General features: G+C 50.9%; 1 protein-coding gene and 1 long non-coding RNA gene across 7 annotated transcripts in view; one reads left to right on the top strand and one right to left on the bottom strand.

The window, feature by feature from the left end:
• HPCAL1 (hippocalcin like 1) overlaps window positions 1-7113 on the bottom strand; it is an 89640-nt gene extending 82527 nt beyond the window's left edge. For 3 of the 6 annotated variants that reach the window (XM_019748668.2, XM_074331683.1, XM_074331684.1), the window contains exon 1: window positions 6824-7098. The gene's annotated coding sequence lies outside the window, so the exon portion shown is untranslated. Of the gene's footprint in view, window positions 1-6823 lie in introns of all 6 variants that reach the window. The other 3 variants (XM_074331685.1, XM_019748747.2, XM_019748600.2) reach the window with 2 other exon arrangements.
• Window positions 7114-7277: 164 nt separating this feature from the next.
• Window positions 7278-14026, top strand: LOC109456495 (uncharacterized). Its single transcript, XR_002138885.2, has 3 exons — window positions 7278-7578; window positions 11040-11193; window positions 13056-14026. It is a non-coding gene; the product is annotated as an uncharacterized LOC109456495 (long non-coding RNA).
• The last annotated feature ends 247 nt before the right edge of the window (window positions 14027-14273 follow it).

The following is a 14273-nucleotide window of genomic DNA, read 5'->3' as shown; positions in this document are numbered from 1 at the left end:
AGATCTCTTTGTGCAGACCCCCAAGTTCAGGGTCATCGTCAAGCACCCTGAGAGATGCTTCTCAGAAGACATGAGGTGGGACAATCCAAAATGGCAGCTCCCCAAACTCCAAATCATGACCCTCACCGCCAGCTCCCTTCCGGGAGTCTTCACACACACATTCACAGGTTCTCACATCAGATGACTTGTACCACAGTCTGGGTCAAAATATGCCTAACAAACCTGAATTTGAAAATAAATACTTAGTAGAGGAGGCGGGACTACCCCCCAAGAACATTTAAATAGCAACTGCAGCCAGCACCATTTACTGCACACATGTGAGTAGCCAGACTCAACTGGACACTGCCTTCAGGTCTCAGATGACTGTCTGAGGTGGGCCTAGAACTCTCTTTGCATCTGAGTAAACTCAGGCTCAGAAAGCATCACTCATCCAATAAACAACAGAGCAGAGCAGAGATAGACTCGAACCCAGGTCTGCCTGACCCCATCCCTGGTCTTTACCCTGGGATATTTCGCAAAGCAGGGCTGAACAATCCTGATCATTCAGGAAGAAGCAAGACACTCTTACTGTCCATCAAGAAAGGTCTCTGCATCCGTGGGATTAAGACCATTTGTAACCTGGTGGTCGACACACCAGACAGAACCAGATTTACAATTTCTGTGTCTCGGGTTGCATACCTGTAAAATGGGGTCTCCTCCTCTGCTACTTTCTTCAAAGAACAAAAATGATGCAAGAAGAGGAATTCTTCTGAAATACACAAGGCCTGGAAGTGCACTCACACCCTCCTTCCCCAAGGCCCTTCTTCTGTCTGTTTACCAGACCTCGCCACACATTCACGCACTTACATTGAGCCACTTCTACCTGGTCAGTTGTGAGCCAAGTACTGGGGTAAATGAAGATGTCATGTGCCACTCGTGCCCTAACAGGAGTTTACACTGCTTGGGAGGCAATGACGGGAAAACGTGAACATCGGCCCAGGAAAAGCCCCAGAAGGAAATAACCTTGCTATCAGATAAGAGCCAAGGGAAACTGACCTAGTTTATTTCTTGGTTCTTCTACTTTCTGCCATGGCTTTGGGCTACTTCCTTTGCTCTGGGCATCCTTGATTTTTTTCATTTAAAAATATATTTAATCCCATTTGTCTCACATGTCCTTTCTGTAACAAGACAATGTTTGTAGCGGGGCCCCACCCACATCACCATTATATACTCTACACTTTAAATTCCAACCCTGCGACACAGTCAGGAGTTCACAAAAGAACCGTGAGGAAAACAACTTGAGTGGGTCCAGCCAGCAGGCCTGGGTGTATCGCAGTGCCCAGCACAGCACCAGGGGAGGGATGAGGGGCCAGCTCGCTGCTGCGGCAAAGAGCTCTCCATCCCACAAGCAGACAAGCACCCAGCTACTTCATCTGCGCTGAGGGAGCAATCAATTCTAACTGGAAGACTCACGGAAGAGGCCCTTGAGCCAAATCTATAAAAGGAGAGGTAGGAAGAAAGGCAAATCTAGAGAGACAGAAAGCCAAGTTGTGGTTGCCTGGGGCCGGGGGTGAGAATAGGCAGTGACAGCAAATGAGCACAAGGGAGCTTCCAGGGGAGACGGAGATGTTCCCGAGCTGGATTGTGACAATGGCTGCATACCTCTGTACCTTTACTGAAGAGCACTGAATTGTACACTTAAAATGGGGACATTTTACGATAAATAAATTATACCTCAATAAAGCTGTTGGTTAAGAAGAGTTTTTAAAGGATGAGTAGGAGTTTAGCCAATAAAGAAGTCCAGTGGGAGAGAGGAAAGGCAGGCCCTGGAATAAGCCTGCCTTGCAGTCCCACCTCCAGCCATTGTCCCCTTTCCCTCCCAGATACCTGCCCCCATTCTGGGTGTCAGTTTAGACAATGTTTTCCTCAGAGCCGCCCCCTTTGCAGCCCCTGTCACGCTCCACGGGCCCGTTTGATGCTCTCCTCATCCCCAATCCAAGATCAATGTCACCTGAGGCAGGGCTGAGGCCTGTGTTCAATTTCCCGAGCCCAGCTTGGAACAAGGCACACAGTAGGTATTCAGAGGAACACTCACCGAGGAAGAGAATGAACCTGGGAGGTGACCAGGTGGTAGTGAGATGACGAAATCTGCCTTAAACATTGACCTAGGATAGCATGACTGCAGTGAAGGAGCCCGAAGCACAGCTCCGGGCTGAGGGATGAGGAAGCTTTGCTCCTGGGAAGAAGAGGCATGGGGGATGGGGAGGAGGGGCCAGGGCAACAGAGGACCGACTGATCAGATGGACGGAAGAGGAGGGGAAGAGCACAAAACCACTCCTGAGATTTCCAGCTGTAACAAACAAGAAGATGGGCGTCATCCGCCAGAAGAGGTAGAAGATGGGTTTCAGCGTTGGGGGTGCGGGGTTCTGGGCTCTGCTCTAATGTGTCCTGGGGGAGAGCACTGGGTCTGAACGTCGGGAGAGCCAATACTCCTAGTACAGTGACTGACTAGGGGGCAAAGGAAGAGTTTGGTTAGAGCAACAGCGTGTGGAGACAATCAGGGAAGACTTCCCTGAGGGGAACCATGCACTTCCAAAGCCTTCTTACTGTCTTCAGGATCGTGGCAGCTTTATCGGTGGAGTAAGCATTGAGCAATCCTGAACGTTTCTTAGGCAAAGTTCAGAGACCCGTGGTCCTCAGACTTCTCATCTGATGAGGGACAAGGGGCTGATGCCAGCACCCCTACCCCAGTCTCCTGGCTTCCTGCCACCCTGGGTTGCACCCTGAGTGCTAAAAAGAAACAAATACGCAGAAAACACAGCCGTGGATTAGCAAGCCTAGGGAGTGCACTGGGCTTATAAAGATACATGAAAAGTACCCAAAAATGCATCTTTGCTGTCCTGACGCAGGCAGGAGAGGGCTGTAACAAGAAGAGAGCCAGAGTTCTTTTTGAAGGTGTCTTTAGTTAGTCATGCCTCATAAATGCAAAGATATGAATGAAGCTTTGCCTCTGAAATTCAATTATACTTCAAATGACATGGCCAAGGTAGAGCTCTCTTAAAGGATTCACTGTGCTTTTCAGATAACTTAAAACAATTCCTTAGACTTGGACGTTGCTCATCAATGCCTAAGAAATGTTCCACGGTTCAAACTGTATCGATCACCTGAAGTTACACTGAAACCCACACCAGTAGATTCCAACCTTTTTGTGTGTGTGTGGTGGAAAGTGATTTGAAGTAAACATTTTCCTCCATGGGGCAAGAGAGCCTCTCTTAGCCCGCTCTGCTATCTCCATATACAATTACCCTCTGTCATCCCCTAATTAGAAATTCAACCCAAAGGGCCGAATGAGATGCACAGGTGCAAAGCCTTATGTGTGGGCTAAAGAAACCCAATGAGATGGTGGGAGAATGGTGAGTCCCCAACCTGAGAACAATTAAAGTCTACAGTACCCTCCTTCCCCAAGCACAATGATATCAGGTACTATAAACTAGCAAAAGACACATAATCCCCCATCAAGAATAGGCTGGCAACTCATAAATTGGAAGCATTATCCCACAACAAACAAGCATGATTTAGGGCTGGTTGGAATGCTAAATTCTAATACAAGTCTGATCCCAATCTAGATAACATTTCAGCTGCCAAGTAGCCTACTCTTTGGTGCCAAATAAACTCTGGGGCTCCCTACCCTGTTTCCCCGAAAATAAGACCTAGCTGGACAATCAGCTCTAATGCATGTTTTGGAGCAAAGATTAATGTAAGACCTGGTATTATATTATATTATATTATATTATATTATATTATATTATATTATATTAATTACATTACATTACATTATATAAGACCCGGTCTTATAGTAAAATAAGACCGGGTCTTATATTAATTTTTGCTCCAAAAGACGCATTAGAGCCGATTGTCCAGCTAGGTCTCATTTTCGGGGAAACACGGTATCCTGGATTATCCCTGGTTCACAAGTTGGTGCTTATGAACGCGGCACTTTACCACTTATGACTAGAAACACAAGATCTTAGAGTAAGTGTGGGAAAAGGACCATAGACGTGATGGAGAGATAGACTGTCCCATGCATAAACACTCCACGTGGATTTTACGTGAATGGCAACACTGGGGAGTACGGTGTGAGGCCCTGTAGGGGTGGGTGCAGCCCTGGAAGACAGCACTACTGCTTCCCCAGGATGAAACTCCACAGCAGCTCCAGTTGGAAATAGAGCTGGGTACCATTCCACTCCTGTCCATGTGCTCCTTATTCCACAGGCCTGTGGCCAGAAGGGGGCATTAAGATGAGTTCGGAAGGAATCTGTCCAAAATCTTCTATTTCTCTTGGAGTCGCTCTTCTACCAGAGCTTGTTGGAAATGACTGGGTGATTGGCGAAGTTTGGGAGAATCTCTGGTTTTCTGGGGTTTTGACTTATTCTTGTTTTTCTATAAGTCAAATGACCTTCGGGGCATCTGATTCCCAATGCCAAGTCTCCCAAATTATCACACATTAACATCTATTCTCCACTTTACAAAAGGCATAAAAGTGGAGCCCAAAGGGAGCAGGCAAGGCTAGATCAGGTACCAGCAGCAAGTGAGAGGCAGAGCCCCGGGGCCTTCTCTCTGGCATATTATCCAATAAAACCTCAGGAGCTCAGTAATTACAGGCACTTTCAAAAGTGAAACAGAAATAGATCTAGGGCCAAAACACTGGTTTGCTTGAGACAAAGAGCTGGTTTCAACCAGGGGGAGAAACAGTTTTTGATCTGTCTTCTGAGACATCCAGACTAATTTTTTTAAAATATTATTATTGAATCTGATTATGGGGAAGAGGAGGATGAAAATCAAAAGCCCTTTCTCCTCTAGTGTATAAAATCATTTTATGGAACAGGCTGCATTCTAAATGTGCCCCTGACACCAAATCAGGATGAAAACTTAGCTTATTTGGTTCCACCGGCCTGCCATCACTGCCGAGATCTCAGGGCTTACATACTGCCATCACTAAACCTGAGCACCCCAACCAGGGGCTTCTTCTCCTGCGTCCTAAAAGCCTGCAGAGTATTCCAGCTTTCCTGAGAACACCAGCAGGAGCACCTGACACTTGGAAACGAAGCCCAGACCCAGAGCCCACCAGGCCCACAGACCCCATGCCTCTGCCCATTCTATGCCAGCTCCATTTTGGGAGCCTCCTGCACGGCGAGGTCAGCTGCTCTCTTGGTGAAAGGTTATCTGTTGTTCAGACTGGGAAGGGTCCTGGGAGGAAGAAACCACAGAAATGGAAGGAAGGATTCCCTGAGTCTGACAGAAGGCGGCAGGGCAGCGGGGCCAACTCACCCTGCTGGGTCCGAGGAAGTGTTATGGTGCTGTTGGCAGGACTCTCCCAGAGAGTGCATCATGGTTGGAGCTGTGTGCACATTCACTGCAGGTCAATGTTACCAGTAGCAGGTTTCAAAACTAAGTATTTTTAAAATTAAAGTGTGGGACTATGAGGCAGGGTCCCAGCAGACCCTCTTCCTCCTGCGTGAGGCCGATCAAAGGGAGCGGAGTGGGAGGGGTGGGGGTGGGGTCGGAGGGCGTCCAATGCGGAGGCCCAAGGCAGGACTAGCGGTCCTGGCAAACATCCTCCTCTAGGGGGAACCGGTATCTGCGGGGAGCAAAGGGGGTGGCCTTCACTGTGACCAGGCCCAGCCGGGACGCCCTGGGAGCCCGAGATCTGTCCCTGCGGGGAGCGTCACTTTCACACCGTGGCTCTCAAATTCCACAAGCTGCACGCCCCGGGGACTAGGCACTTGTTGAACAAAAGGGCTCCCGACCCCCGCAGCTGCTGCCTTGGCCAGGAGAGGGGTCCCGCTCGGGCGCAGGAGCCTTTGCAGCTAGAGAAGGGCCCGCGCCGGGTGCTGCGCTCTCCTGCACACCCGAGGAGGCGCCGCCGCCCGGGACGTGCGGTGAGGAGGCGGCGCCCAGCAGCTGAAACTTTCTCGAATCTCGGTGCTTCGCGGGTAAGTTAGGACCCGGAGAGAAGCACAAAACACGCGCGGTGGGGGCAGGATGTAAGAGCCCCACCCACGATAAAGAAAAAAAGGATTAAAAAAAGAGGGAGACTCTGATCCAATTAACGTAGCACCTATTGTGTCAGGCACTTGGTCAAGAGCAATCATTTTAGCTGTCACGACAGACCCCGAGGGAGCAACTGTCCCTATTTGATAGATACAAATCGCGACCTGGGAAGGTGGTGTATCTGGTCCAGTGCGGGTCACAGCGATGCCAGGGCTCCTAACTCGGGAAAAGGGCTCTATCCGTCACCCCTCCGCCCCGGAAGGAAGGAGCGGATGGCCGTCGTGCGGATCCTCTCCCCCAGCCAAAGTGAAAAGGCGATCCACGTGGGCCGCGCGGACCTGCCCCCGGGCGGGACTAGCCTGAGGTGCCTCCGGAGCCCGCGCTAGCCCCCGGGGATCCCAGCTGTCCCTCCAGGGCTCCGGAGCTCCGCACTGCTCCAGCCCCCCGGGAGCCCGGCTTCCGCGAGGGGCTGGACCGCCCACGCCCACCCCGCTCCTCCCGCCCCAGGCACAGCCGCTCACACTCGACACCCGCCCGGCCGTAGTCCCCACCAGCAACTGAGCCTCAACACACAATTCCACAAACGCAGCCCAAAAGGTGCACACACAGATCCCCAAGAGGACACGCCATTCCAGGGGCACACCACCGCCCTCAGTCACCCACAACTCCACCGCACAGAGAAACAAACATAGGCACCCCCACCCAACACACACGCGCACACACACACGCAGAGAGCCGGATCGCAGCGGACGCCGCGCACCCCCCGCAGACCTGCAGCCCGCCCCTTCCCTACCTGCTCCCGCGCAAGACGCGGTCAGCCGGCTTCCCGAGCCCAAGTTCGGTGCTGCCGCGCTGGGGCAGGCGCGGGCCGCTGCCCCGGACAAGCACGCCGAGACCGGGAAGTGTGGCTAGGAGCGCGGGCCTCCTTGCGTCCGCAGCCTCCGCGCCGGCCCTGCGCTCATCGCCGCCGAGAAAGACAAAAGGAAGCCAGCAGCGAGGGAGAGAGCGAGGTGGAGGTGCCCGCCCGTCCGCCGGTCCGCCGCCTGCAGCCGACGCGACCAGCCTGCCAGCCTCGGGAAGGAAGGAACGCGAGGGCGGGGCCCGGAGGCGGGAGCCGGGGGCGGGGCGCGTGGCTGGGGGCGGGCAGTCAAGTTTCCTACGGACTGCCCCCTGCTCAACCACGCCCCCATATTGGCCACTCCTCGTCTCTGGCCACGCCTCCTGCTGGCCCGTCCCACGCTGGCCCTACCTAGCTCTTCTTTAGCGCACCCCGGGCGAAGCCCCGGCTCTGACCCGGTCCCAACCCGCGGGAATTTTGGGTGAGGGGAGGAGCCGAGCACCGGTTCCACCTCCCAAACCCTTGGCCTCTGGCCTGCGGGTGTGGGAGAGGTTGGGAGGCGGTGCCCGGGAGGGATCGGCTCGGTGCCCGTTTCCCCGCCTCCCGAGTCCTCGGCAGGAAATGGGGCCCGGGTTGCCCAGAAGGGGAAGAGCCTGAGTCGCCCTAGTCCGCTTGCTATGCCCCTCTGTGTCACCACCAACGCCCGTCCGGTGAGCAGATACCACCAATTCCCTCGCCTTCTTCAGAGAAGGAGCCGGGGGCCGGGAGAAGGGAGACCTGCCTTGGGCTCTGGTTGACCTCGCTAATTCCAGGCGGTTTGGGCAGGCCCCTTAGACTCTCTGACCTCCGTTCCCCCATCTATAAAATGGACGGGAGGAGCTGGCTTCTTCCGGCCCTTCCCTCCCAGATGTGCTGTGAGTCTTCAGTCTCTGCTGAGATAGGGGCTTGGTTGAAATCACTGAGATAATCCCAGGGACACGTGGCCTCCTGGGAGAGGCAGACCGTGTTTCCTGCAGACTTCCTCTATTCCCTGACGATGGCACCTGCGCGAGAGGGCAAGAATCAGGGACTCCTCGCCCAGCAGCTCCTGAAAATCCAGGCCTTAGAAAATAAAATATATACCACTACCACCACCACCCACCCCAAACATCCCTGAAGAAAGGTAACCACAGAAACAGCCAAAATGAGGAGCTGGGCGTTAGTGTTAGACTGAGACAAACTGTCTTTCTAGCGTCTCTAGGGAAAAACTCAAATCCTCCTCCACAAAAACACGGTGAGTGAACTCCCACTACACAGGAGGCTGCAGATAAAAACCGGTGGTGGGCGGCTTTGAGGGGGAATTGGCTGGGGGCTGGCAGGCAAGGTGGTCTGAGCCCAGATGCCTCTCTCTTCAGGCAGAGGGTTAAACCAAACCCAGAGGGAATTGGTCTCCTAGCCAGCCCTGCTGTGAGGATTACATGAAATAATGACCATGGGCACCAGCAGCACTGACCTTGGTGATGCCCTATGGAGCCAGCTCTGGTACCTGGGGTACTATCTTTCCTTCCCAGCGGAGACCAGTGGCCAAGGTCATTGCTTAGGCTTTCTGTAGCATATCCACACAGAGGATAGGGTTCCAGGTGAGGAGCCTTCATCAGGTACCCAGACCAGGGCCATCAGCCAGGTGGTTAGCAGGGGTAGTTTATATTCTGCTGTGGTCACCCATCTGATGACCTTCAGTGCAGGTTGGAGGGTGTGGGGAAGACTCCACACAGGTGTTCAGGAATCCCAGCATCTTCCATCTAGAGATTCCAACACCCTCCTTCAGGGCTTCCAAGCCTCCACTGGCCCTTCGACTTCCAGCCCACAGCAAGAGGCAAGCGCTAGCTGGGGTCTCCTAGGCATTAGAAGACAAGCCTGGAGGGGGGCGCACATCACTTCTGCCTGAATTCACTGACCAGAATTAATCACCCAGTCCCTGGTGGCTAGGGCTCTGGGAATTGCAGTCTTCCTGTGTGACCAGGAGAAAACAGTCGCTTTGCTGAGCACATTGCGATGTCTCTGCCACAGAAACAGGGCACACTTCTCCCACACTCAGTCACAGGGCAGCAGATGTCCACACAAAGCACGATAATTACCGTCCTCGAGGCCTGAGCTATATGACCCCCTGCAAACCCAGCTCATGGGGAGAGGGACAGGAAAGACTCACAGAGCAGGTGACAGTTTTGCTGAGCCTTAAAAGATGAGGAGAGAGCATAGTAGACACAGGCGAGAGGCAGTGTGGATGGTAAGAAAGCTCAGGGAGACCACAAAAACAGACGGAGCATGTTCCTGGACCCTGCCTCTCACACTGATCTCCGTGCCCGGGCTGCTGGGCTGTTCTCTCACCTGGCCTGACTCTCCCTCTCTCCCCACCAATCTGGAACCTACCTATCCCTCAAGACTCAGTTCAGCTGTCACCTGGCCCTCCAGCCTCTCCGCTCACATGTATTATACTTCTCTCTTCTCTGAACTTCTGAAGAAAGCGTGTGTCTCCCTCAGATGAGACACAACCTGCTCTCTTCCTTTTTGTGTCTACTGCACCTTCAGAACAAGGACTGTAAACCCCTTATGAAGCTTAGTGGAGGGAGAGCATATAGTGGTGACTCAGTAAGTTCGGTGGCATTTAATAAGCCAGAGAAAGTAAGAAAGCAAATTCAGGGTAAGGTGTTATATTAGTTTCCTGGGGCTGCTGTAACATAGCACTACGAGCTGGGCAGCTTGAACGACAGACATTTATTGTCTCAGAGTTCTGGAGGCTGGAAGCCCAAGATCAAGGTGTCAGCAGAGTTGGTTCCTTCTGAGGCTGTGAGGGAGAATCTGCTCCAGGCCTCTCCCCAGCTTCTGTAGCCATGAGTATTTCTTGGCTTGTAGATGGCTGTTTCCTCCCTATGTCTTCCCTCTGTGTGTGTCTCTGTGTCCAAATTTCCCCTTTTTATAAGGACACCAGTTATATTGGATTAGAGCCCACCCTAATGACCTCTTCCTAACTTGGTCATCTGCAAAGACCCTATTTCCAAACAAGGTCACATTCACAGGTACCAGGGGTTAGGCCTTCAACATCTTTATGGGGGAACAATTCATCACATAACAGATGCCATGCTATATATACAATTTGTCTTCCACACGATGGCTGTAAACACCTAAAGGCAGGAATGACTCTGATTATTAATAATATCTGACTTAGTTTTATGATATTGTTTTTGAAGCACTTTGCCATATACTACCTCCAACATTCTTGAAATTATTTCCACCTTTTACAAATGAGGACTCCTATGCTTAGAGAAATGAAATGCCCAGGGTCACATATAAGAATCAGTGACAGCCAGATCTAAACGCCAGACTTGATATCACTGTGCTGGGCCCATACAGGCTTTGGAAAAAAATACTATTTTAAAAAATCATTTGCTGTACTTTGATGAACTTAATTGTGTATCCTACCAGGGAGGATCTTTCAAATAAACGTGCTCCTAGCTCATAAAGCCTTGCCCCCAAATGTTTGAGGAAGTGGAGGCCTGCTGGTTTCCAGATCCTCTTTTGATTCTGTCACTATTCCATTTGTAATTACAGAGGGGAGAAGTGTGGCTGCCGGGAATATGGTGGGCGATGCTCCCATAGGGTGGGGTGGCACCTCTGACTGCCTGCCTTTCCCCTGACCTCAGAAGCTCAAAGCTGAGGAAACAGCCAGAGAACACGCTGGCAGCATTGGTGGCAAGAATCTCTGGATCCTGCCTTGCGTCAGTCGATGGGTCAGAGGTGGGGAAATTGGATCATTAGACCATCTTGCTTATCCCTGAGGTCCAACAGTGTTTGTGATGGCCCCTGAAGCAGATGTTGTGGCTCATGGGTCACTCAGGAAGTGTGACTCAGAGGCACATTCTGATGGATGCCCTTCCTGGTTCATCCCTGAAAGCTCCAGGGGTCAAGATAAACTAGAGTGTCCCATCTCCTAGAGCAAATAGACTGACTTGTGTCCCCACTCCAAATTCATCCATTGACGCTCTAACCCCCATTGTACCTGTATTTGGAGATGGGACCTTTAGGAGGAGATTAATATTGAATGAGTTCATAAGGGTGGGGTCCTAACCCAATAAGATCAGTGGCCTTACAAGAAGAGGAAGAGATAATGAGATTGTTCCCTCTCTCCACAAAGGCCATGTGAGGACACAGCGAGAAGGCAGCCATCTGCAAGCCCGGAAGAGAGTCCTCACCAGATTCCAAGTCAGTCGGCACCTAATCTTGGACTTCCAGATGCCAGAGCTGTGAGAAATAAATGTCTGATGGTTCAGTCAGCCCCCTAGTCTAAGGTATTTTGTTGTGGCAGCCCAAGCTAAGACATGCCCTGTGTGCCTTCTCATCTTCTAGTTCCCACCCATCTGCCCTGCTGCCCGTCTCTAATCTCAAGGCCTGGGCTCCTAGGACCCTGTCGTCAGGACCAGGGTCTTTTAGGACCTTATTTTGTTCCTGGAGCAGTACCTTGCCCTCTTGCCCCTGCTCCTAACCCTGTCCCCAACCCTGGCTTCTAGGGAACAGGGTGAGGGTGTGGAAGGGAGCCTCGGGAGGGCTCAGGAGCTGGGCTCGTCTCTCATCTCCAGAGGAAAGTGACAGGAGTCCAGGAGGCAAGTCCAGCTCCTGTGGTCACTTGCATCAGAAACTTGGGAGGCCCCCTTAAACTCGTTCAACCTCTTGAACTACCTCATGGGGTGATTGAGAGGCTTAAATGAGCAACATTAGACATTCTCAAATTCTCCCTCTTCTTTCCTCTCCTTTAGCAAGCCTAGAACATTCTCTTCAGCAACGCCTTAATCGAGCCTTAATCCAGGCTTCGGATTTCCTATTTTATGAAATGTGGATATTAATGTCTCCCTTAGACTAAAAGAGGCCATGTGCGTAAAGGGCTTATGGCATGACAGATACTCAGTAAATGATAAGGACGTTACCTTCGGCATCACCAAAGGCTGGCTGATCACTGCAGATGGATAAAGAGAACCATCCTGGTGGATCTCAGCCAGCAGACCTGGGTTCTGGTCCCAGCTCTGCCAGGTTTTAGCTGTGTCCCCTGAACAAGACACCAAACTCTCTGAGCTTGTTTCCTCCTGAGCGCTCTGCACTCAGGTGCCTGGGGGCCTTGGGGGTCAGATGTGCCAATGTACGCTATTGACATGCCTACGGGGACTGCAAGTGTTAAAGGAGCCTCTCCACAAGGAGTGGGTGGGGTGGGTTGGAGTAGACCCCTAGGGCAGATGTACTTTGCTGGTTTGCACAGCTGGATGGATGAGGGCCTACAGGATCCGTGTATAACATGCTTGCCCAGTGCAGGAGGGGGCACCTGGTCAGCAGTTTGCCAGCCCCCCGTATGTACGCCCCCAGCCCAGGGCTCTGCACACCAGGCCTGATATCGTTTCCATGTCACCGAACCATGAGGGGAGCAGCCCAGAGTCTGTTTGGTTGCATTTCGCTTATTCTAAATCACAAAACCCAAAACCAACACAAACAGCCGCTTTGACTGCTGTTTCAAACCAGCTTGAACCGGAAAAGGCTGCTTGCCTTTCCAGCTCTGCTCCTGATGTCTTCTCTTCTGGGAAACAGAGCTCCTGATGCTTGAGAAATCAGTACATGCCCTGAGCAGGATTATAGGTGTCTGCCTAAAACAGTCCCACGACTAACATGGGACGGATATAACCACCACCACAACCACCACCCAGCCCTGTGTGTCTCTCATTTCATCTTCTAGACAGCACTGTCCAAAGTCCAACAGAAAGAAAATGTGACCCACATATAAAGGCACATTTTTTTTAAGTAGAAAGACACAGGTGAAATTCATGGTACATTTTACTTAATCCAACATATAGAAAATATTATAACTTCAATGTGTAATCAATCTAAAAATTATGAATGAGATATTTTGCATTTTTTTTATACTGAGTCTTTTTGAAATCAAGGTGTATTCTATACTTATAACACATAGATGCAATTCAAGTGCTTAATAGTCTTGTGTGGCCTGTCGCTATTTTACAGATGAGGCAGATACAGGCTGGGGACTCCCAAGCTTTAGTGTAGGTCAGAATCCCGTGAAGGGCTTGCAAAACACAGATTGCTAGGCCCCAGCCCCCAGAGTTTCCCATTCACAGAGTCCTGGGCATTGCTTGAGAATTTGCATTTCTAACAGGTTCCCAGGTGATACTGATTCTGCAGGTCAGGAAACCACACTGTGACAACCTCTGGCCTAGACCGTCCTCTGAGGCAAGCAAGAAATGTGCTTTCTCATTTACACCTGGGAAAATCACATCGTTACTGCAAAGCTACAGCAATCAAGACAGTGTGGTACTGGCATCTGGACAGATATAGAGATGAATGGAATAAAACTGAAAGTCCAGAAATAAACACCCACATGTATGGTCAATTGGTTTTGACAAGGGTGCTACGACAACGTAATGAAAGAAAGAATAGTCTTTCAATGAGTGCCTTTCCCAGGGAAGGCACTGGATCAAATGTTGAGATAGGTTTAGAAGGATCTAACGTCCAATGTAAAAATTGTTTTGTTTTCTTAGTAGATTCCTGGTTTCCTGGGGCTGGAGGCAGTGATTCGAGTGATATAAGAGGCAGGGGTCTTCTACAGGGTACAGGGTTTCTTTTGGGGGGAGATAAAAATGTTCTAAAATTGGTCATGATGATGGTTACACAACTCTATGAATATCCTAAATAGACCATTGAATTGTACACTTTAAATGGGTGAATTGCATAGCATGTGAATTATATCTCAATAAATCTGTTAACAAAAAAGAAAAAAGACTTCATTTTCCTGTATCCTCTTGTGGGGTCCGCTGACTAGCATTCCCGCCTCCGGGACTTTGCACATGCTGTGCCCTCTGGCGGCGGCACTATTCCTCCCCTGCTTCACCTGGAAACCTATTTAGCCTTTAGATGCTCCTCAGAAGCCCCAAGATACACTGGGGCCTCAGGAAAAGTGTGTGCCCCACTTACAAAAACACCTTCTGTAGCTGAACCAAGTGGAAAAAGTTCATAGAAGCTCTACCAATCAAAAGCCTTGGCCATCTAGAAAGCCCTGAGTTGCCCTTTCTGTTCACAGACCATTGGAGACCTTCTGTGGCGCTGTCAAACCTATCCAGGGGGCTCGAAGGCTACACGGCTGTGACCTCAGGCTGATTAGACTCGCTTGTTCCCATTGCACAATAACGCAGGGTGGTACAATAAACAACGGGCGGTCTCTATTTAGAATTGTGATATTTTGTTCATCACGGATCTTTGCACATTAATTTGGAGTTTTAAATAAGTTACATTAAAATAGGCCTTGTCTTGCTGACTGAGTTTTTGGAGCCTCTTTCTGTGTTGAGGGGGAGGCGAGAGCCTCACTTGGCTCACCCTG

Source organism: Rhinolophus sinicus, linkage group LG05, assembly GCF_036562045.2.
Source record: "Rhinolophus sinicus isolate RSC01 linkage group LG05, ASM3656204v1, whole genome shotgun sequence".
Classification (NCBI taxonomy): domain Eukaryota; kingdom Metazoa; phylum Chordata; class Mammalia; order Chiroptera; family Rhinolophidae; genus Rhinolophus; species Rhinolophus sinicus.
The sequence above is the reverse complement of the archived record's forward strand: the minus strand, read 5'-3'. Positions and strand labels throughout refer to the sequence as shown.